Source organism: Somniosus microcephalus, chromosome 10 (genome assembly GCF_052327205.1).
Source record: "Somniosus microcephalus isolate GS21.2 chromosome 10, FLI_Smic_1.0, whole genome shotgun sequence".
In the NCBI taxonomy this organism is placed as follows: Eukaryota; Metazoa; Chordata; class Chondrichthyes; order Squaliformes; family Somniosidae; genus Somniosus; species Somniosus microcephalus.
Window position 1 is genome coordinate 11,151,622 of NC_140996.1, and position 24,729 is coordinate 11,176,350.

The 24,729-nt window shown below is 47.6% G+C and overlaps 1 protein-coding gene across 3 annotated transcripts in view; it reads right to left on the reverse strand.

The window, feature by feature from the left end:
* The window catches only part of LOC147111442 (DNA dC->dU-editing enzyme APOBEC-3C-like), a 158,192-nt gene that overhangs the window by 65,203 nt on the left and 68,260 nt on the right, over positions 1-24,729 (reverse strand). Inside the window, exon 1 of one of the 3 annotated variants that reach the window (XM_085998438.1) lies at positions 11,285-12,900. The exons of 1 other annotated variant lie outside the window; for it this stretch is intronic. The gene's annotated coding sequence lies outside the window, so the exon portion shown is untranslated. Of the gene's footprint in view, positions 1-11,284; positions 12,901-24,729 lie in introns of those variants that run through there. One more of the 3 variants, XM_085998440.1, reaches the window with a different exon arrangement.

Genomic DNA, 24,729 nt, shown 5'->3' on the forward strand with positions numbered 1-24,729 from the left:
CCTCCTCTACTCCCTCTTCACCCACGACTGTGTGGCTGTTAATGGTTCCAACACCATCATCAAGTTTGCGGATGATACCACGGTAGTAGGCCAGATCACCAACAACGATGAGTCAGCCTACAGGGAGGAGGTCCAGCATCTCGTGAAGTGGTGCGCCGACAACAACCTGGCCCTTAACATCAAGAAAACCAAAGAAATCATTGTGGACTTCAGGAAGTCTAAAGGCGGAAGTCACACCCCCATCCACATCCATGGGGCTGTGGTGGAAAGGGTGGACAGCTTTAAGTTCCTCGGAGTCCACATCACGGAAGACCTCTCCTGGTCCCTCAATACCTCCTCTCTGGTGAAGAAGGCCCAGCAGCGCCTATATTTCCTAAGGAGGCTGAAGGGATGTAACCTGTCACCCCTGATCCTCTCTAACTTTTACTGCTGCACAATAGAGAGCATCCTGACGAACTGTATCACAGTATGGTATGGCAGCTGTAGCTACTATGACCGGAAAGCCCTGCAGCGGGTAGTCAAAACTGCCCAACGCATTACTGGCACCCGGCTACCGACCATAGAGCACATATACCAGAAACGCTGTTTACAGAGGTCACGGACCATCATCAAAGACCCTACCCACCCCAGCCACAGTCTGTTCACCCTCCTGCCATCTGGGAGACGCTACAGATGCATTCGCACACGTACGACCAGATTTAGGAACAGCTTCTTTCCCAGGGCTGTCATCCTACTGAACTCCACAAATAAACTCTAAAGCCTGCACATCTGCCAATGCACTTTATTATGTTTATGTTAATGTATTACAAGCCAAATGAATGTTGTATGTTTAAATGTCTCCAAATGTACACTCTCGGGAGCCGCAAGCCTACATTTCGTTGTACTGCACTTGTGCACTAACAATGACAATAAAGTTGATTATTATTATTATTTCTTGATTTTTAAAATTTTTCTTTGTTAAAAATCGCCTCGGTAGATAACCCTCTCTGTCATCCGGAATTTTTGATCAACCGGCAACACGCCGGTCCCGGATACCAAAGAGTTTCCTGTAATTGCAAAAACCAGGATATCTGACAGTGATAAAATGGATAACGGGACAGTGGTGAGAAACCAGTGTAAACACAACATGGCTCTTGTGAGTAAAACCGTTTCTGTACTACAATATTTCCTGATATTTCCCCTCTGGGCACCACTGATTGATCATAAAGGCTGTGTGATTGGTGAAAAAGTGCGATTTCTCTGTAGCTAGACTCCCCATCAATACTTACTGGTAATACGATGAATTGCACACATTGAGTTGGAGAATTTGGTTTCTCTCACTTGTCTCCGTTGTTGCTTCTCTGTGGATCCTCTTGCCTCTGTCTCTTTTTTTTCTCCTCTCCCCCTTAATCTTCGTTTTGCTGCTTTCTCTGTTTAGTTCGTCCCTTTTGAGCGGCAGGTGCTGGCCGGCGGTGTGGTGCGAGATGGGTAAAGGATCCAATGACCCAATTGCAGTGCCACCTGGGAAAGCCAGAGGCAGTTCAAAATATAGCCCGAGAGGAGACCTCTTTTTTACGCAGCGAGTTGTTGTGATCTGGAACGCGCTGCCTGAAAGGGCGGTGGAAGCAGATTCAATGGTAACTTTCAAAAGGGAATTGGATAAATACTTGAAAAGGAAAAATTTGCAGGGCTACGGGGAAAGAGACTAATTGGAGAGCTTGTTCAAAAGAGCCGGCACAGGCACGATGGGCCGAATGGCCTCCTTCTGTGATGTACGATTCTGTGAATCTATGATTCAGCACTAATTACAGCTAAATTCACCAGAAAAATACTGGGAGTGCCCAGCGGATCAGTCAGTATCTATAAAGAGACAAAGTAAGTTATGATGGTTCACATGATGCGTCTTTTGTTCTGATTAGAATGAAAGAAAGACTTTCTTTTCTATAGCGCCTTTCATGACCACCAGACGTCCCAAAGCGCTTTACAGCCAATGAAGTACTTTTTGAAGTGTAGTCACTGTTGTAATGTGGGACACGCAGCAACCAATCTGCGCACAGAAAGCTCCCACAAACAGCAATGTGATAATGACCAGATCATCTGTTTTAGTGATGTTGATTGAGGGATAAATATTGGCCCAGGACACCGGGGAGAACACCCCCGCTCTTCTTCGAAATAGTGGCCGTGGGATCTTTTACATCCACCTGTAAGGGCAAATGGGGTCTGGTTTTAACGTCTTATCCGAAAGACGGCACCTCTGACAGTGCAGCACTCCCTCAGCACTGCACTGGAGTGTCAGCTAGATTTTTGTGCTCGAGTCTCTGGAGTGGGACTTGATCCACACGAGACTGCAGCGGTTCAGGAAGGCGGCTCACCACCACCTTCACAAGGGCAACTAGGGATGGGCAATAAATGCTGGGCCTTGCCAGTGACGCCCACATCCCATTAAACAAATTTAAAATAAAGAACCCACAACCTTCTGACTCGGAGGTGAGGGTGCTGCCCACTGAGCCACGGCTGGCAGGGTAATACACACCTGAAATGGCAAAAAACCTTGGGCTAGATTTTCAGTATAGGCAGTTTTGGGGCGCTAACCTTAGCGCCCGCCCGAAGTTAGCGCCCGCCCCAAAGTAGCGCCCCGTTGCCGGGAATTCAGTGGCTTCGCCCTAAGAGGTTGGTGGAGCGCTAAAAGAGGCGTTCCACTACTCTCTTTAGGCGCTAAGCCGGCGGTCCAGAGGGATAGCGCCCAGGCGGGGCGCAGCACGGGTGCGGTCATTTTTGCACTGACAGCAGACCCCGTGGTGCCGACCAGCTCTTAAAGGGGGAAGGGACGAATTGGTCTGCTGCCACGCCCTGCACACTGCAGCCTTGCAAAGAGGCCTCAACACTACTGCTCAGCCCCAGGGAGTCATGGCAACGCCAGAGAAGGCCCGTCAGCGTGCCCTGCGCTTCTCAGAGGGTGATCTGGACATCATGCTCACAGCTCTGGAGGTGAGGCGCAAGATCTTGTTTCCAGACAGTGGGAGGAATCCAACCCACCACGACTACACCAAAGCCTGGAAGCAGATCGCCCAGAGGGTGACGTTCACCGGCGAGGCCCCCAGGACCCACACACAATGCCGTAAGAAGTACAACGATCTGACCAGGATTGTGAGGGTGAGTAGCCTTTCCAGTCTCCTCCTCATTCTTGCATGTACACCTGACATGATGGGCAAAGGGACCTGAAAGTCCTTTTGGCCAGCCCTCAGCCAGCAGCATTGGGACAGTCATGAGCATCAAATGGCCATTCGGCACTCTACACTTTGGCCAAGCTATTCCACCATGGGAGGCAGTGCACACTACATCAGGGCTTCACTCTGTCCAAGCTATTCCACCATGGGAGGCAGTGCACACTACATCAGGGCTTCACTCTGTCCAAGCTATTCCACCATGGGAGGCAGTGCACACTACATCAGGGCTTCACTCTGTCCAAGCTATTCCACCATGGGAGGCAGTGCACACTACATCAGGGCTTCACTCTGTCCAAGCTATTCCACCATGGGAGGCAGTGCTCACTACATCAGGGCTTCACTCTGTCCAAGCTATTCCACCATGGGAGGCAGTGCACACTACATCAGGGCTTCACTGCGCACTTACAGCCCGTCCTTTCTCTTGCAGGCTAAAGTAGCGTTTAATCGCCAGGCCCGTGCCAGGGGTGGCCGCGCCAAGCTGCAGAAGCTCACTCGGCTGGAGGAGCGCGTGTGTGTGCTCATGGGAGCACGTGTGATTGTCCCCACAGCGTGCGGTGTATCCGACCCTCCACTGCCCGGCAATGGTAAGGACCTCGCCTTTTGGCCCTCTCGCGTCGCACTGGCCCATCCGAGCTACCTCCTTTGCCACTGTCCCACCAATGCGCTGAATCCCACCAGTCCTAACTCCCTCGCTGACGCCGTCTCCTCACTCTGAAGCTACTCTTGTGCATTCCTGCTTTCAGCTGGTGACGACCAGGACCCTGAGGCTGCCAGTGACAGCACCTCCAACCAGGAGGAGGAGGAGGAGCAAGCCGGACCTTCGGGGGAACAGTCACGTCCCGCAGGAGAGGAGGAAATGCTCGACACCTCCTCACTGGACGAGTGCCTGGAGGAACTGTCGCAGGGCAATGCAGCTTCTGGGACCAGTGGCGTCCAGCCACCCAGCAGCCGTGCGCGTGGCCCGCGGCCTTCCCCCCAAAGGGGGGAAGGATCAGAGGGGAGTGCTGCTGCTCGGCACACTCGCCGTCACCAACGCGGCAAGGGTCCCCTAGTTCGGCCCCCTCCTCCCCAGCGGGAGAGTCGCGACTCCAGTCCGGACACCTTCACTTCGGAGGAGGTGCGGAAGCTCGATCAGATGGCCGACGACTCGGACCGGCGCCACACGGAGCTCATGAGCGTGGTGGGGCGCATGCCTGAGGCCATCGAGTCGCTGGCGACCAGTGTGCGCGAGTTCGGGGCAGCAACTGCTGCGACTGGCCGCATGCTAACTGATGCCGTCAAGACCCTGGCGGATGTGATGCGCGCGCACACCAGGACCACAGGGCCACTCACTGCTGCCACACGCGCTGTCTCAGGCAGGCATCGCCAGGGCAGGCGCCGCGCTGGACCATCCCAGCAAGCCGGCCGTCGGCTGATTGCTGCGGATCCTGCAGTGCGGGCCCGGCCGAGTGCCACCGCGCCACAGCACCAGCCAGCGCATCCCAGACGCCTGCTGGCCCACATTGCGCCATCCGTCGCCGCCATTCCCCCTCTGGGCCGTCAAGGGCAAGCGGCTGCAGCTGATGGTGGCCAGGCTCAGGTGCGCCACTCAGGAGACGGCCCCTCGAGGCCCAAACGCCGTGTAGGCCGCCCCCCAGCGGCATCTGGCGGAAGGGCATCTGAGCCTCAGGCGCCTTCCCCCAGCCTCGCAGCAGCCACTGGGCAGAGCTTGCGAAGGAGCAGCAGGCAGGGCAGGGGAGGCAAAATGCTGGCCAAGGTCTCGCCCTCGCGGGCCACTCAGTAGAGGGTGTGGCCAGCTTTCCTTTAATATGGCGGTGGCCATCTTTATTTTGCCCATGGTTGTGCTTTTGGAGGGCTTTTTTTTTGCGTTAGGCCGACGTTGAGGCCCGGTTTCAATAAAGGTGGAGTGGCTCCTCCCCAGTTTGTGGGAGTGAGTCGTTTGTTGGGCTTTTTGTGGGGCCCGTTTATTGTTTTTGGGGATTCATGTGGGAAGGGCTTTTCATTTTTGTGTAATAAAAAATTATCTTTATTCATGCAGTCTCCATGGTTGTTCTTCTTAGTGTTTGTTGGCTTCGCCGGCTGAGGGCTTGCGGAGCGGCTGCATTCATCTTCCCTCATGGCCCCTGGCCATTCCCTGACAGGGGGCTTAGAAGTACCGTGTAATAAGGTGGCGTCGTGCGGCCCTTGGCCCTGGTCGCTCCCTCCTGGGAACGTACTCCTGCTCCTCCTCCTCCTCCTCCTCCTCATGCTCCTCCTGCTCCTCCTCCTGAGGTGCTGGTCCAACGTCAGGTGGCAGTGCCTGAGTCCTGCGGATAGCCAGGTTGTGTAGCATGCAGCAAACCACCACAAATTGGGAGACCCGGTCCGGCGAATACTGGAGAGCTCCTCCGGAGCGATCAAGGCAGCGGAACCGCTGCTTGAGGACCCCAATAGTTAGCTCGATGATGTTGCGGGTGGTTTGATGGCTCTCGTTGTAGGCCTCTTCAGCAGCGGTCCTGGGCGCGCGGAGCGGGGTCATGAGCCAGGTGCACAAAGGATAGCCTTTGTCCCCGAGTAGCCATCCTCTTGGGGGAGGCTGTGCCTGGAACATGTCATGCACAGTACTCTGCCGCAGGATAAAGGCATCGTGGCTGCTGCCTGGGAAGCTGGCATTGACTGCCATGATGCGCTGCTTGTGGTCACAGACCAGCTGCACATTCAGAGAATGGTAGCCCTTCCTGTTGCGATACTGCTCGCCATGCTCCAGAGGGGCCCGCAAAGCCACATGCGTACAGTCAATGGCGCCCTGCACCAAGGGGAATTCCCCGAGTCTGGAAAATCCCAATGCGCGCTGATGCTGGCTCTCCAGGGCCATGGGGAAGGAGATGAATTGGCTTCTCCTTCTGAACAGTGCTTCGGTCACCTGGCGGATGCAGCGATGCGCGCCGTACTGGGAGATGTTTGCTATGTCCCCAGCAGCGTATTGGAAGGAGCCGGTGGCATAGAAGTTCAATGCCACTGTCACCTTCACTTCCACCGACAGAGACGTCCTGCACCTGAGCTTTGGCCGCAGATCTCGGCGAAGCAGGTGGCAGATCTCTGCAATCACCCCCTTCCGGAATCGGAGCCTTTTAACACATCGCGCGGCACTCATGTTTAGGTAGGAGCGCTGCTGGCGGTATAGCCTGACTGGGTAAGGCCTACGTGGCCGACGCCTGTAGCCCCCTCTGCCTCTAGCCAGGGCTGCCCCTCTCACAATGCGTCTGCGAGCCCTACGGACATGGAGCTGCAGCTCCGCGTTGGCACCCCATGCAACCCCCATCAAATCCTGGCAAACACTCTAATTTCCAAATGGCCACTTGCAGCGCTGTTGCCTGAGTCCAAAAATACCTGGCTCTTGCTGCTTGAAACCAGTTAGCTATCCTCCTTGTTGTGTCTCCAGAAATGCGTTGCACAAGACTGTTTTCTGAAATAATGGATGGCCTTTATACTGGAGAGGACGTTCCCTTTAATTAGCGCCCCCCGGGGCCCGCGCTGGTTGTGTTGCGTTCCTTTTTCCAAACGCTCCGGCCGCCCGCCGCACAATGGGGCGGTCCGACTGAAGTTTGCAATCGGGGCGGCCAAAGGGCGTTGCACGAGGATGTGACGTCATTTTCTGCGCGCGCATCCGGGCGGGCGCTAAACTTTGCGCCGGCGCTAACGGGCAACTTAATTTGGGGCGGGGCGCAAACTGCGCTGCGCCCGGGCGCTACACGCATAGCGCCCGGAAATCACTTCTCTTAAGGCGCTAACTGCTGGCGCAAGCAACTGAAAATCTAGCCCCTTGTCTTTTCCCTTTACAAATGCTGACCGTTTTTGCTCTGCGTCTCCAGGATTTTCCGTTTTTTATTTCCTGGTTTCATAGAAACATAGAAGATAGGAGCAGGAGTAGGCCATTCGGCCCCTCGAGCCTGCTCCGCCATTCAATGAGATCATGGCTGATCATCCAAATTCAGTACCCTGTCCCTGCTTTCTCCCCATACCCCTTGATCCCTTTAGCCGTAAGAAATATATCCAACTCCTTCTTGAATATATTTAATGAATTGGCCTCAACTGCCTTCTGTGGTAGAGAATTCCACAGGTTCACCACTCTCTGGGTGAAGAAATTCCTCCTCATCTCTGTCCTAAATGGCTTACCCCTTATCCTTAGACTGTGACCCCTGGTTCTGGACTCCCCGGCCATCGGGAACATCCTTCCTGCATCTAGTCTGTCTAGTCCTGTTAGAATTTTATAAGTTTCAATGAGATCCCCTCTCATTCTTCTGAACTCCAGTGAGTATAAGCCCAATCGACACAATCTCTCCTCATACGTCATTCCTGCCATCCCAGGTATCAGTCTGGTGAATCTTCGCTGCACTCCCTCCATGGCAAGAACATCCTTCCTCAGATAAGGTGACCAAAACTGCACACAATACTCAAGATGTGGTCTCACCAAGGCCCTGTACAACTGCAGCAAGACATCCTTGTTCCTGTACTCAAACCCTCTCGCTACGAAGGCCAACATACCATTTGCCTTCTTAACTGCCTGCTGCACCTGCATGCTTACCTTCAGCAACTGGTGCACAAGGACACCCAGGTCTCGTTGCACTTCCCCTTCTCCCAATCTATTGCCATTCAGATAATAATCTGCCTTCCTGTTTTTGCCACCAAAGTGGATAACCTCGCATTTATCCACATTATACTGCATCTGCCATGCTTCTGCCCAATCACCCAACCTGTCCAAATCATACTGGAGTTTCTCAGAATCCTCCTCACAGCACACACGCCCACCCAGCTTTGTGCTGTCTGCAAACTTGGAGATATTACATCTAGTTCCCTCGTCTAGATCATTTATATATATTGTGAATAGCTGGGGTCCTAGGACCGATCCCTGTGGTACCCCACTAGTCACTGCCTGCCACTCGGAAAAAGAACCGTTTATTCTAACTCTTTGCTCCCTGTCTGCCAACCAGTTCTCTATCCAAGTCAGTACCTTGCCCCCAATCCCATGTGCCTTAACTTGACACGCTAATCTCTTATGCGGGACCTTATCGAAAGCCTTCTGAAAGTCCAAATACACCACATCCACTGGTTCTCCCTTATCTATTCTACCAGTTACATCCTCAAAAAATTCCAGTAGATTAGTCAAGCATGATTTACCTTTTGTAAATCCATGTTGACTTTGTCCGATCCGGTCACTGTTTTCCAAGTGCTCTGCTATTATATCTTTTATAATGGACTCTAGCATTTTCCCCACTACCGATGTCAGGCTTACCGGTCTATAATTCCCCGTTTTCTCTCTACCACCTTTTTTGAATAGTGGGGTAACATTAGCTACCCTCCAATCCATGGGAACTGTTCCAGAGTCTATCGAATTTTGGAAGATGACCAGCAATGCATCTACTATTTCTAGGGCCACTTCCTTAAGTACCCTCGGATGTAGATTATCAGGCCCTGGGGATTTATCGGCCTTCAATCCCGTCAATTTCCCTAACACCATTTCCCTACAAATACTGATTTCATTCAGTTCCTCCCTCTCATTAGACCCTATGTTCCCCTTCATCTCTGGGAGTTTATTTGTGAAGACAGAACCAAAGTATGTATTTAATTGGCCTGCCTTTTCTTTGTTCCCCATTATAAATTCCCCTGATTCTGACCGTAAGGGACCTACGCTTGACTTCACCAATCTTTTTCTCTTCACATATCTATAGAAGCTTTTACAGTCAGTTTTTATGTACCCTGAAAGCTTACTCTCATATTCTATTTTCCCCTTCTTAATTAATCCCTTTGTCCTCTTTTGCTGAATCCTAAACTGCTCCCAATCTTCAGGTTTGCTGCTTTTTCTGGCCAATTTATATGTCCTCTCCTTGGATTTTATGCTATCCCTAATTTCCCTTGTTAGCCACAGTTGAGTCACCTTTTTTGTTCTATTTTTATGCCAAACAGGGATGAACAAATTCTGTCGTTCATCCATGCGATCTTTGAATGTTTGCCATTGCCTATCCACCGTCAACTCTTTGAGTAACATTCCCCAATCAATCCTACCCAACTCGCGCCTCATTTCATCATAGTTTCCTTTATTTAAATTCAGGACCCTAGTCTCTGAGTCAACTACTTCACTCTCCCATCTTAATGAAGAATTCTATCATATTATGATCGTTCCGACCCAAGGGGCCTCGTACAACAAGATTGCTAATTAATCCTTTCTCATTACATAATATCCAGTCTAAGATGGCCTGATCTCTGGTTGGTTCCTCGACATATTGGTCCAGGAAACCATCCCGTATACACTCCAGGAATTCCTCCTCCACAGTATTGTTACTAATTTGGTTAGCCCAATCTATATGTAGATTAAAGTCACCCACGATAACTGCTGTGCCCTTATTGCACGCATCTCTAATTTCCCGTTTAATGCCATCCCCAACCTCCGCATTACTGTTTGGAGGTCTGTATATCACTCCCACTAACGTTTTCTGCCCCTTGGTATTTCTCAGTTTGACCCATACAGATTCCACATCATCAGAGCTAATATCCTTCCTTTCAATTGTGTTAATCCCCTCTTTAACCAGCAATGCTACCCCACCTCCTTTTCCTTTTTGCCTATCTTTCCTGAATATTGAATACCCCTGGATGTTGAGTTCCCAGCCTTGGTCACCCTGGAGCCATGTTTCCGTAATCCCAATCATATCATATCCGTTTACCTCTATTTGCGCAGCGAATTCATCACCTTATTGTGAATGCTCCTCGCATTAAGACACAAGGCCTTCAGGTTTGTTTTTTTTAATTTTTTTTTTTTTTTAAACACTTTTGCACCTTTTAGAATTATTATTTACTGTGGCCATGTTTGATTTAAACCCTTGATTTCTCTGACTGCCACCTTTGTTTTTCTCCTTCCTGTCTTTTGCTCCTATCCTTGTTTCCCTTTCCTCCGTCTCCCTGCTTAGGTTCCCAACCCCCTGCCATTTTAGTTTAAACCCTCCCCCAGAGCACTAGCAAACACTCCCCCTAGGACATCGGTCCTGGTCCTGCCCAGGTGCAAACTGGGCACCTCCTCCAGAACCGGTTCTAATGTCCCAGGAATTTGAATCCCTCCCCCTTGCACCATTCCTCTAGCCATGTATTCATCTGAAATATCCTTCTATTTCTACTCTGACTAGCACGTGGCACTGGTAGCAATCCTGAGATTACTACCTTTGAGGTCCTATTTTTAAATTTATCTCCTAACTCCCTGTATTCAGCTTTTAGGACCTCATCCCATTTTTTACCTATATCGTTGGTACCTATATGCACCACGACAACTGGCTGTTCACCCTCCCCTTCCAAAATGTTCTGCAGCCGTTCTGAGACATCCTTGACCCTTGCACCAGGGAGGCAACATACCATCCTGAAGTCACGTTTGCGGTCGCAGAAATGCCTATCTATTCCCCTTACAATAGAATCCCCTATTACTATAGCTCTCCCACTCTTTTTTCTCCCGTCCTGTGCAGCAGAACCACCCACGGTGCCAGGAAGTTGCCTGCTGCTGCCTTCCCCCGATAAGCCATCTCCCTCACCAATATCCAAAGTGGTATATCTGTTTGAGAGGGGGATGTTCACAGGGGACCCCTGCACTACCTGCCTGCGCCTGCTACTCTGCCTAGTGGTCACCCATTCTCTTCCTGCCTGTCCAACCTCTACCTGCGGTGTGACCAGCTCCCTAAACATGTTATCCACGACGTCCTCAGCATCGCAAATGCTCCAGTATGTATCCATTCGCAGCTCCAGCGCCGCAATGCGGTGTTAGTAGCTGCAGCTAGATACACTTCCCATACACATGGTCGTCAGGGACACAGGAAGTGTCCCTGATTTCCCACATAGTGCAGGAGGAGCATGCCATGGGGTCGAGCTCTCCTACCATGACTTACCCTTTAATTAATTTAAATTAAATTAAATCAAATCAATCCCACCAATTACACTACAGTTAAATGATATACTGAAGGGCCCCTGCTTACCAGCAGTCCCCGCTACACCACAGACACCCTATAAACTATAAACCACAAAATTTAAGTTTGGAAAAAAGCGAGAAAGAGAGAAATACTCACCAACCAATCGCTTATCTGCTTTCTGGTGACGTCACACTTCGATTACTTTTTATTTCTCTCTCTCCTCTCGCAGCGAGTTCAGGCCCCTCTCCAACCGCGCTCTTTATTTACCGGCCTCTGCTCCGGTTCCCAGTTCGGTCCGCTCCTCCTCGGCTGTTCAGTGAGTTCAGGCCCCTCTCCAACCGCGCTCTTTATTTACCGGCCTCTGCTCCGGTTCCTGGTTCGGTCCGCTCCTCCTCGGCTGTTCAGTGAGTTCAGGCCCCTCTCCGACCCCGCTCTTTATTTACCGGCCTCTGCTCCGGTTCCCGGTTCGGTCCGCTCCTCCTCGGCTGTTCAATGAGTTCAGGCCCCTCTCCGACCCCGCTCTTTATTTACCGGCCTCTGCTCCGGTTCCCGGTTCGGTCCGCTCCTCCTCAGCTGCTCGCAGTGGGTTCAGGCCCCTCTCCGACCCTGCTCTTTATTTACTGCCTCTGCTCTGGTTCCCGGCTCGGTCCGCTCCTCCTCAGCTGTTCACAATCGAGCCTTTGCAGTTATTATTTTTCTTTTCATTTCAGCTAATTTAAACAGTTTACTGCCAAACAGCTGTTGCTCTCTAAATCGCCATACAGAAAACGAAATGAACTTGCAAAATTGTTATGCTGATCACAGTAAGATACGAAACCAAGTGAGGAATCTTATTTAAACTCCTAAGACAAATGTAAAAATGGAGTGTTCCCGTATCTGTGGTTCACGCATCCCCGATTTTAGTCGCTTCACCATTGGTGGCCGTGCCTTCAGCTGCCTGGGCCCCAAGCTCCGGAATTCCCTGCCTAAACCTTTCGGCCTCTCTTTCCTCCTTTAAGATGCTCCTTAAAACCTACCTCTTTGACCAAGCTTTTGGTCACCTGTCCTAATGTCTCCTCATGTGGCTCAGTGGCAAATTCTGTCTGATAACTGCTCCTGTGAAGCACCTTGGGACGTTTTACTAGGTTAAAGATGCCATATAAATGCAAGTAGTTGTTGTTTGTTGAAAATGATGCAACAACGTTGCTACGACATGGTCTAAAGCAATACACCAACCAAAGGTCAGAGGCCCAGAATTGAAACAGTTCCTCAGACTCAGTGTTAAAGGCCGTGCAATTTGCTTTTATCTTTCCAGCAGATTTAAAAGCTGTTACTCCAATTAGATTCACCATTCATACAAGCCTCAGAAACACTGCGGGCCATTGGGCCTGGTAACAATTATAGAATTTACTTAACGTAAGTAGAACTAGTCACTCCTTTAGCTGCCCGCGACTGCACGTATGGCTGGACCTCACGTAAGCAACCGTTTCTGGCAAATGAGTCGGCCAGCTATTTGCAGCAGGTTCATGCCGAGGACATCAACTTCCTTGTCAAGGGAAAATGATTTATTGATAGGTATGAGCAATAATCGAAAGCAGCTGTGGGATTCTACCATTCAAATAGTCAACCCGAGATAAAAATGGGGGGGGGGTACTCTCGCAAGTTTAATGGTTGCACAAAGATCGGCATCAAGTCTGACGTAAGTAAACTACTAGGCACTTGGTCTAAGCGTTAAACAAAGCTTTAATCATCTGTTTTACAACATGGAGGTCTAGTTGTGTCCTTCACTAGTTCCTGTTAAGAATGTCCTGCGCAAGCTGGGCCCGTGCCCGAGTATTTATACTCTCCCTGGACAGCGCCACCCGCAGGCCGCTCAGTATTATTTCATAAGTCTTTCATGAATGACTGATTCATGTCAATGTCGATGACATGTAGAGTCAAGAGTGAATTGGATTGACCGCCAAAAGACCTGGGGTTAGGAAATAACAGCTTGGCCTGTGGGACTGGTGACTTACGGTCAGCAGTGTGGGGCAAGTAGGGTCGCCAACTCTGGTGGGACGTATTCCTGGAGGTTTCATCACATGACCTCCTGCCTCCAACCGCCCCACCCCCACACTCCCGCCATTGGTCACCCGACGCTTCCATCCTCGCGGTGCCCTGCCTTCCCTGGCCAATCGGAAAGTGAACGACTCTTTGTTAGCGGATTTCCCGTGGTTACAGTCGCAACAAAGAATTGTTAGTCCCGCAATAACCTCCACTTGATTCAGGCCCGAGTGATTTTAAACAACAAGCTTTAATATACATTGACCAACAACAGTATTGTTTTTATACAACAATTCTACAGCAAAGCACGCTGGGATACTTGACTATTTAAACCACTTTAAAATATTCTAACACTTCATTACCTGATTGGATAAGTAATTGATACAACCTGGTTCCTCCACTAAGGCCAAGATGATCAGACTTGTAACCTTCATGGGCTACCATTAAGGCCAAAGGACTTCTGATTATCCACGAGAGCACTCTAACTTTTGCAGGGAACAGGTTCTACCCTTATACTCTTCGGCTACCTTAGGCTGCACGTACTCATAACAGAAGTGTTAGAATATTTTAAAGTGGTTTAAATGGTAAAGTATCCCAGCGTGCTTTGCTGTAGAATTGTTGAATAAAAACAATACTGTTGTTAGTCAATGTACATTAAAGCTTGAGGAACAGCACCTCATCTTCCGATTAGGCACTTTACAGCCTTCCGGACTCAATATTGAGTTCAACAATTTCAGATCATAACCTCGGCCCCACCACATTTTTTTTATCCACACTTTTTGTTTGTGCTTTTTTTTCCCCACATGACAGCTGTCCTTCATTCTGCCAGCGTAATTCACACTCCATCTAGAGCCATCCTTTATTCCTTAACCTGTCCCAGTACCATCTCCTCTTGCCTTGAATATCTCTTAATGCCTCTTTTCTTCTCCTGCCTTCCATCCTATCACAGACCTTCTCTTTTGTTCTTTCATCCCCTCCCCCATTTCCCAGCCCCTAAACTTGCTTTAAAATCTGTTCCTTTTCCTGCTTTTTTCCAGTTCTGACGAAAAGGTCATCGACCTGAAACGTTAACTCTGTTTCTCTCTCCACGGATGTTGCCTGGCCTGCTGAGTTTTTCCAGCGTTTTCTGTTGTTATTTCAGATTTCCAGCATCCGCAGTATTTTGCTATTGTACATTAAAGCTTGTTGTTTAAAATCACTCGGGCCTGAATCCCATGGAGGTTACTGTTGCAGGACTAACAATCCTTTTTTGCGCTACGCTGGAGGTGTTTACGCAAAGTTCTAATCGCTTCGGCCGCTAACTCTGTCTTACAAGCTTTGTTTTATTGTACTCAGAAATGCGTATGCCAGTCTTTATCTACTTCTGGCCTTGCTGGGCCTCCATAGCGCTGATTGCCTTCGCAGTATTTAAGTGTTATCAGTTGCTGTGGTATGTGGCGTCTCAGCAGCTGTAACCTTTATCTTGGTACCCGATTCCCATGGTTCAGCTTGTTTTGTTCACAGAGAGATGAAAGGCTTCCCTCTAGCACCACCGCCCTCCTCCGCCACCCACCACCCCCCCCACACTTTTCCTCCACATTCTCTCTCTGACTAAAATGCTGGAGCAAAGATACTTGACATAGGATTCCATCGGATATACGGCACAGAAACAGGCCATTTGGCCCAACCAGTCCATGCCGGTGTTTATGCTCCACTCGAGCCTCCTCCCGTCTTTCCTCATCTAACTCTATCAGCATAACCCTCTATTCCCTTCTCCCTCATATGCTTGTCCAGCCTCTCCTTAAATGCATCGATACTATTCGCTTCAACCACTCCCTGTGGTAGCGAGTTCCACATTCTCACCACTCTCTGGGTAAAGAAGTTTCTCCTGAATTCCCTATTGGATTTCTTGGTGACTATCTTATATTGATGGCCTCTAGTTATGCTCTTCCCCACAAGTGGAAACATTCTCTCTGTATCCACTCTATCAAAACCTTTCATAATTTTAAAGATCTCTATTAGGTCATCCTCAGCCTTCATTATTCAAGAGAAAAGAGATCCAGCCTGTTCATCCTTTCCTGATAGGTATACCCTCACATTTCTGGTAACATCCTTGTAAATCTTCTTTGCACCTTCTCCAGGGCCTCTATATCCTTTTCATAATATGGCAACCAGAACTGTACACAGTATTCCAAGTGTGGTCTAACCAAGGTTCGATACAGGTTTAGCATAACTTCCCTACTTTTCAATTCTATCCCTCTAGAAATAAACCCTAGTGCTTGGTTTGCTTTTTTATGGCCTTGCAAACCTGTGTCACTACTTTGTGATTTGTGTATTTGTATTCCGAGATCCCTTTGCTCCTCTACCCCACCTTCCAAGTGATAAGTGACCTCCCTATTCTTCCTACCAAAATGTAATACCTCACATTTATCTGTGTTGAACTTCATTTGCCAATTATATGCCCATTCTACAAGTTTATTAATGTCCTCCTGTAATTTGTTGTAGTCCTCCTCAGTATTAACTATTCCCCCCCAATTTGGTGTCATCCACAAATTTAGAAATTGTGTCTTTGATTCCAAAGTCTAAATCGTTAATTTAAATTGTGAACAGCAGTGGTTCTCAGCACTGATCCTTGTGGAACACCACTACCCACCTTCTGCCACTGTGAATAGCTACCCTTTACTCCTACTCTCTGCATTTTGTCTTGAAGCCAGCTAGCTGTATTTTGCTATTGTATTAGCTATCCATTCTGCTACTTGTCCCCTGACTCCGTATTCTCTGACCTTGTTCATCAGTCTATTATGGGGTACCTTATCGAAGGCCTTTTGAAAATCTAGATAAATTACATCTACTGCATTACCCTTGTCTACTCTCTCTGTTACCTCTTCAAAAAATTCGATGAGGTTGGAAATCTTTTGGTTTCTAGATGTTTTTATTTTCTCCTTTAGTAGGGATTCCATTATTTTTCCTACCACCGGTGTTAAGCTGACTGGTCTATAATTCCCTGGACATGTTCTATCCCCCTTCTTGAATATCGGTATTACGTTAGCTATCCACCAGTCCTCTGGCACTACACCTTTTTCTAAAGACTTATTAAATATATGTAGTAATGCCTCTGCTATCTCTTCCCTAGATTCTTTCAAAATGCATGGATACAATCCATTCAGACCAGGGGTTTTACCCTCTTTGAGTTTGATTAGTTTATTTAATATATCCCCTCTTTTTATTTTAAATGCACTTATCTCATTACTAATCTCATCATCCAATGTCATGTCCACCTGTTCTATCTCCCTGGTAAATACTGAAGCAAAATAATTATTTAATATTTCTGCCATCTCTCTATCGTTACCTGTGGTATTACCCTGTCTATCCCTTAATGGCCCTATTCCCATCCCAACCTTCCTTTTTTTTATTGATGTGCCTGTAAAATCTTTTACTATTTTGTTTTATGTTCCTTGATAATTTAATTTCACAGTTCTTCTTTGCCTTCCTAATTGTTTTTTTAACTTCTCTCCTAATCTCTTCGTATTCTCCCTTATCATGCACTCCCCTGCTGTCCATGTAGTTAATGTATGTCTCTTTCCTTACCCTCAATTGCTCCCTTATGGCTTTATTCATCCATGGAGTCTCATTATTGTTTAGTTTGTTCTTTTCTTTTAGCAGAATATATTGTTCCTGCAATCTGTTGAACAGCGTTTAAATGTTTCCCATTGCTGTTCTACATCGTTGTTTGCTGATAGTTGCCCATTTTATTTTCCCAAGTTCTATTTTCAGCTGCTCAAAATCAGCTTTTCTCCAATCTATTAACCTGGTTTTTATCATACTTATGTCCTTCTCAATTATCATCTGGAAGCGTATTATATTATGGTAACTATTGCCTAGCTGTTCCACTACCTTTACTTCTCTTAACTGCTCTGGCTCATTCCCCATTACTGGATCCCATAGCGAATCCTCCCTTGTTGGGCTTTTTACATATTGGGTTAGAAAGGAGTCCTGTACACATTGTAGGAACTTCATTCCCTTATCCCCTTTACCTACCTCTTCTGTCCAATTAATATCGGGGTAGTTGAAATCCCCCATTATAATTAATCTTTTGTTTTACTCATGTCCCTTCCTCTACCTCCCTTCCATGGTCAGTAGACTACCCCTATTAGTGTGATTGATCCTTTATTATCTTTTATCTCTATCCATATGGATTCTATTTTTGTCTTGCTGATAGCTGCGTCACTTTTTTCTACTGCCATTATGTTATCCCTAATAAGTTCAGCTACTCCACCTCCCCTTTTTCCCTCCCTATCTTTTCTAAATATGTTATACACTGCAATGTTTAATTCCCAGTCCTGATTTTTCTATAGCCGTGTCTCAGTAATCCCTACTATGTCTGGTTCCTCACAACGCATGATTGCCTCCAGCTCCCCTGTTTTATTCTGGACACTGTGCGCATGGCTGTACAGAGAGTTTAACTCATTTTTAATAGGATTTCCTCTCACTTTATGTTTAACCATCTTTTTAGACTCTTGTTCTATAACTCTATTTATTCCCTTGCCATCAATGTCCTCCCTTACTTTATTCTTTGCTATGCTCTCTTTTCCGGTTTTCTTTATATTTTAGGCTGGTTACATTTCTTGTAGATCCCTCCCCCCATCTTACTAGTTTAAAGCCTTTGCCACCTCCCTATTTCATAGAATCTTACAGCAGAGAAGGCCGCCCTTCGGCCCATCGTGTCTGTGCCGGCTCTTTGAGCTCTCCAATTAGTCCCACTCCCCCTGCTCTTTCCCCACAGCCCGGCACTTTTTTCGCCTTTAAGTATTTATCCAATTCCCCTTTTGCAAGTTACTATTGAATCTGCTTCCTTTCAAATTGTGCCTCCACCAGTGCATTCCTGATCATAACAACGCTGCAATGTAACAATCAATAGAATTAACTACCAGAACTTGTATATGATTTTACTAATATCATGAACGTTTAAATATGTACACTGAGAATAATGTACACCGAGAATATATTAGTAATATTAATTTTAATAATGAATTTAGGTATTACCTTTACATTGTATCAGCTTGGGATATACGCACAGTAACTATATCGATTTGGAAAGAATTTGTGAGATTCGCAGCACTGATGAACATCACTCACTGCTGTCTCAGTACAACAGAATAGGACACGGGTCCCATCCCGGTTCAGATGGAGTCTGTCCCAGCTCCTTACTGTCCAGAACTGGTGCCAGTGTCCCATGAAAAGGAACCCCTCTTTCCCACACCAGCCCTTTAGCCACATGTTAATTCTCCTGATCTGTCTGTTTCTATGCCATTTTGCACGTGGCTCGGGCAATAATCCAGAGATTATTACCCTCGAGGTCCTGCTTTTTAATTTACAGCCTAATTCCCGGTACTCTTTCAGCAGGACCTCCTCCCTGTTCCTACCTATGTCGTTTGTTCCAACATGGACCACGACAACTGGATTTACCCCTTCCCTTTCCAAGTTCCTCTCCAGCCACCATGAGATATCCCTTACCCTGGCATACCCAGGTAGGCAACACACCCTTCGGGATTCTCGTTCTTGGAGGACGCTATCTATCCCCCTAATTATAGAGTTCCCTGTCACTACCACATTTCTATTCAGCTCTTCCCCCCCCTTGGACAGCCTTCTGAGCCACGGTGCCTTGGTCTGCATTGTGGCTGTCCTCCCCACAGTCTTTCTCATTGTCCTCACAGGTAACGAGTACATCATACCTGTTGGACAGGACCAGTGTCTCTGTGGGACCTCCTTCTCAACCTCTCCTAAATCCCCGCTACCTGGCTCAACATCCTCCCCTTCCTGAACCTGTGCTTTCCTCTGGGGTGTGACTGTATTCTGGATAAAACTGTCCAGAAATTCCTCCCCCTCCTTTGTGTGTCAGAATGTCTCCAGCTCGCATTCCAGCTCAATGACTGAACCGGAGAGATTCGAGATGGAGACATCTCCTGCAGACGCGTTTGCTCAGGACAGTCTCGCTGTCCACAAACTCCCACATACTGCAGTCCAGACACACAACCTGCCCTGCCATATCTTAGTCTAGCCTTATTTTATTTATTTAATTAGTTAAAGGGCAGGATTTTCATTGGGCCGTGGAGGCAGGATTGGAGGCGTGTGGGGGGTTAAAAATCCCGAAATCGGGGGGGGGGGGGGGGGGGGGGCACAAACCCATCCTACCCCCAACCCGCCTCCATGCCAGTTTCAAAGGAGGCGGGTACCCGACCCGCACTGGGACCCGCCTCCCCAAGGCAGGAAGGGGATTAGTGCCAATTAACTGCCTGTTAACTGATAGTTAACAGGCAGTTTTTAGCCTAATCCCTGTTTTTAATGTTGAAGTGTGGGATTCCCGACGGCTCCAAACCATGCCAAGTTAGCGAGGCGGGCCGTCGGGATGAAGGGCTCAGAGGGTTCGAGATGTCCAGTGTTCAGGTGAGTGATGGGTGCATGAGTGCAGAGGTAAGTGTGTTTGGTGTGTATAAAGTGTTTAAAGAAGTTTTACTTACATGTACTTACCTTTACAGCCTTCCTTCCTTCAGGTCTCGGGAGTCTCTCATCTCATCGGCACAGAAAGCAGAATGGCCGCGAGCTGTCAAAAGTTCCAGCATTCAGCTTTCTGTTCTGGAGAGATCTCTAAATCATCCTGAGAGGAAAGAATTAACTTAAGAGTACAGATTGTCAGTGTTTGACAGCTTCAAAGAGCTGTCAAACGCTGATATTTCATCTGTCAAAAGGTCTCGACAGATGAAATGTCAATCTGTGACATCACCTGTTGCCGGGTGGCCCTTAATTGGCCTGCTGAGCAAGGTCAATCAAGTAAAAATCGCGTGGGTTGGCCACAACTCGATGGAGGCGGGACTACAACCCCGAAAGTTGTAGTCCCGCCTCCTCAATGAAAACCCAGCCCAAAGTCTTTATTCAACAATTATTTATAGTTATATTAATTAGTTTAACTAGTTAAGCTATAAATTTAATACAATACATTATAGTTTCCCGGTCCTAGTTTAAACCAATGTCCTAGGTTAGAGGGAGAAAAAATGGTAATACTCACCCACCAATCACCTACCTGCTGTCCTGTGATGTCACTCCTTAATTTGTTATTGTTGCACTCTCTCCTTCGTTTCCGCTCCCTGTATCCCCGCTGCTCTCACTCTGGTCGTCTCTCCTTGTATCCCTGCCGCTCTCGCTGGTCCCGCTCTCGCTGGTCTTGCTCTGGTCTCGGGTTGTCTCTCCCTGTATCCCCGCCGCTCTCGGTCTGGTCTCGGGTCATCTCTCCCTGTATCCCCGCTGCTCTCGCTCTGGTCTTGGGTCGTCTCTCCTTGTATCCCCGCCGCTCTCGCTCTGGTCGTCTCTCCCTGTATCCCCGCCGCTCTCGCTCTGGTCTCGGGTCGTCTCTCCCTGTATCCCCGCCGCTCTCGCTCGGGTCTCGGGTCGTCTCTCCTTGTATCCCCACCGCTCTCGCTCGGGTCTCGGGTCGTCTCTCCTTGTATCCCCACCGCTCTCGCTCGGGTCTCGGGACGCTGCTCCTTGTATCCCCGCCGCTCTCGCTGGTCCCGCTCTCATTCTGGTGACCATTTAAGCAACTTAAAAATATTCTAACACTCTTCATTGCCCAATTGGACGATTCAGTCGAACAGCCTCAACCCCCGCTCACCATGTCCAATATTTTTATAACTAGTAAATTTAAAAAAAATATGTTTTAATGCCGCAATGATTTTCCCCCTGGGTTTTTGCTCAGGAGATTAATCGTCAATTCCTGGAGACTCCAGGGCAGTCCTGGGGGGTTGGCAAGCCTGGGTCAATGATGCTTTACAGCTTGGTCTAGTGCAGAGCACAACTTACTTCTATCTATTTATAAATACACCACATTGTGAGAGCACTGTATTAGGGATTTGGATGGAATGGAGGTTAAAAATAATTGCTCACATTCAGACTCAAGGCTTTATGGTTCAACATGGATAGAACTTTCTTCACCCAGAGGGTGATGGGGGTCTGGAACTCATAACCTGAAAGGGTGGGAGGGGCAGAAACCCTCATCGCATTTAAAAAGTACTTGGATATGCACTTGAAGTGCCGTAACCTACAGGGCTACGGGCCAAGAGCTGGAAAGTGGGATTAGGCTGGAGAGCTCTTTGTCGGCCGGCACGGACACGATGGGCCGAATGGCCTCCTTCTGTGCCATAAATTTCTATGATTCTAGGGTACAAGAGACAGGCTCAAACTTTGGATACCAGAGATATATAACAAGACATCCTCACTGGGAGAAGGAAGGATCCACTCAATGTGCTTATCAAGGTAAAGGACATCATTGCCGGGAAATGGAAGTTTTTTTACGTTGTATCCAGTGTTAGATTAAGTCAATCCCAGGACAGGTGCAGCGCAGGCAAGTGCATAGTAGGGTTCTGTCTATGCTTAGCCAACAAAGTGCAAACTCAGAAGATCATTCCTTACTGCACCAGTGTGGCAATCCCCGCTGGGTGAGATTGCCGATTCTGTGCAGTTTGCAAATTATGGGCAGATTATGTCGTGGATTTTCATGCCTTGTAGACGACTCCAACTCAACTCTATTTTAGAAACTTTGTTGTTGGGAGATAATCCTCCACATCAGTGCCCGAGAAGTGGAAAGTCAGTGTTTTAACCTGCTGTGCCAGAGAGTCCCTTAAATTTTTCGTAGGGCACAAGATGCTCTGCTCTTTGATGCACTCCCATTGTTGTTGATTATTCAGAGACAGCACTGAAGTATTGAGGATGATAGTTGATATTTTCCAATTGTAATATAAATTTTACTTTCATTTGTAATTATAATATTTCATTAGCAAACATACCGGGATGCTGTATAAAGATTAATGCCAACAGAATAAAGCAGTCAATGGTTTACTTATGAAATTATTTGTTATTCAAGATTTTGGTTGGTTTAAAACCTAGTCAACTAGAACATAAGACATAGGAGCAGGAGTCGGCCATTTGGCCCCTCGGGCCTGCTCCGCCATTCAGTAAGATCATGGCTGATCTTCGACCTCAACTCCACTTTCCCGCCTGATCCCCATATCCCTCGAGTCCCTTCGTGCCCAAAAATCTATCGATCTCAGTGTTATGTTCATTAATAAATAGACATTCTTATTATGAACACAGCTAGCTTTTGCTAGTTACTTTATTGAGGCCATGTGGACTAGGTACAGTATCTGTAGAGGCTTCCATCGTGACTGCTGCCTTGTGGGTAGCCTAGTGCCTCATGGGTAATGTAGTCTTAATATATCTACAGCTGGGTAGTGTAGTCTTATACATACAGCTATATACAGCTCTACGGCTCCACCTAGTGTCCACTATAGAATGACATGTTATTGATCATTACACTCAGTCTTGAATATACTCATCGACTGAGCATCCACAGCCCTCTGGGGTAGAGAATTCCAAAGATTCACCACCCTCAGTGAAAAAATTCCTCCTCATCTCAGTCCTAAATGGCCGACCCCATATCCTGACAATTAATTAGTTAACATCTTCAATGTAACAGTAGCTGTTGTGGCGTTCACAAAGGATTCATTAGAATTCCCCAATACGTGGAAAACCAAATTCACTCAGAAATTAGGGTAGAAACATTACACTGCTAATTACGGTCAACCAATCAATCCACACGTCAAGCTGCACAATGATAAAATAATTTGACGAGTGTCTAGCGATCCGTTCACCTAAATGGGGGTCACCCAACATGCCAGACTGAGCCAACTGTATTTGACAGGAATCAACATCTGTCTCTGTATTAATACTCTGTATTACAGTGTCAGCTGTGGCTCAGTGGGTGGCACTCTTGCCTCTCAAGTCAGAAGGTTGCGAGTTCAAGTCCCGCTCCACTCCCAGTGCAGTGCTGAAGGAGTGCTGCACTGTCGGAGGTGCCGTCTTTCAGATGAGATGTTAAACCCATCTGCTCTCTCAAGTGGATGTAAAAGATCCCATGGTACTATTTTGAAGAGCAGGGGGAGTTATCCCCGGTGTCCTGGGGCCAATATTTATCCCTCAATCAACATAACAAAAACAGATTATCTGGTCATTATCACATTGCTTTTTGTGGGAGCTTGCTGTGCGCAAATTGGCTGCCTCGTTTTCTGCATTGCAACGGTGACTGCACTCCAGGGGTGCTTCATTGGCTGTGAAGCACTTTGGAACGTCTGGTGGTCGTGAAAGGCGCTATAGAAATCCAAGTCTTTCTTTCTTTTTTCTTTACTTGCAAGTTGAAGAAACCTTGACATTTAATATCTCTGGAAAAGGAATTAGGTAATTTATTCAATTGCTAACACTTCATTTTATACTTGAACCCAGAAGAAATGACTACCAGGTTTACATGATGTGTGAGCATGTCAAGGGAGAGTCATACTGTAGAGTTTGACCTTTCGAAGCCAGACTGAGCTTTGGTTTTTGAAATTAATACAAATATCTATTTATAACAATGAAATACAAGATTGAATTTATTTGCTTTCATCAAGTTATTAATCGTATCACAAATAGGGCTTTACCAAGAGCAGAGCTACTGGTTAAAAAGAATCCAGGAGACAGCAAAAATAACTGTCAAAAGAATCAGGGGGGAGATGAGATTTTTTTTTATGCAGCGAATTGTTGTGAGGGATTTGAAAACAAGGATGCGAATTTTGAAATCGAGGCGTTGCTTAACCGGGATCCAATGTAGGTCAGCGAGCACAGAGGGTGATGGGCGAACGGGACTTGGTGCGAGTTAGGACACGGGCAGCCGAGTTTTGGATGACCTCAGGTTTACGTAGGGTAGAACGTGGGAGGTCAGCCAGGAGTGCGTTGGAATAGTCAAATCTATTGGATGACGGTTTCAGCAGCAGATGAGCTGAGGCAGGGGCGGAGACGGGCGATGTTACGGAGGTGGAAGTAGGCGGTCTTTGTTATGCTGCGGATATGTGGTCGGAAGCTCATTTCAGGGTCAAATATGACACCAAGGTTGCGAACAGCCTGGTTCAGCCTGAGGCAGATGTTAGGAAGGGGGATGGAGTCAGTGTCTAGGGAACGGAGTTTGTGGCGGGGACCGAGAACAATGGCTTCGGTCATACTAATAAAGACAATGGCAATGAAAGTGTTAACTGCTTTCTACTTTAACAGTGTTCCTCGCGGAATATTCCGCTTAGGGTCTGGATTGACCTTACACAGCACCACAATAGGAGGAAGAGAGCCAGCATATCCAGTCTTGTTGAATGTTGTTTTTGAATTAGAGGCGCAAAGGTTGTCAAATATCAGTCTGAAGACCCAAAGGCTTTCAAATCCACTCTTGCTTCAGTTATCAACTGAAAATCTGCTTCCTATTTTCCAAAAATGCTTGTTTGACAACAAGAAGCATCCCTAGCTTCAGGCAGCTCTGGCCATTGAACTTCCAGGGCTAGTACACCAGCACATTCATGACGAGATGTCTCCAAGTTGTATTAACACCTTCACCATTCAGAATAAATGGATGCCTCCACCACAAACACAGTTTGATCTGGATCTCACATCCCGACGGTCTGAATCCACATCAGAATAACAGCGTTGATGAAAAGGGAAACTAACATTACAGCTCAATACTCCTTCACTGCAAC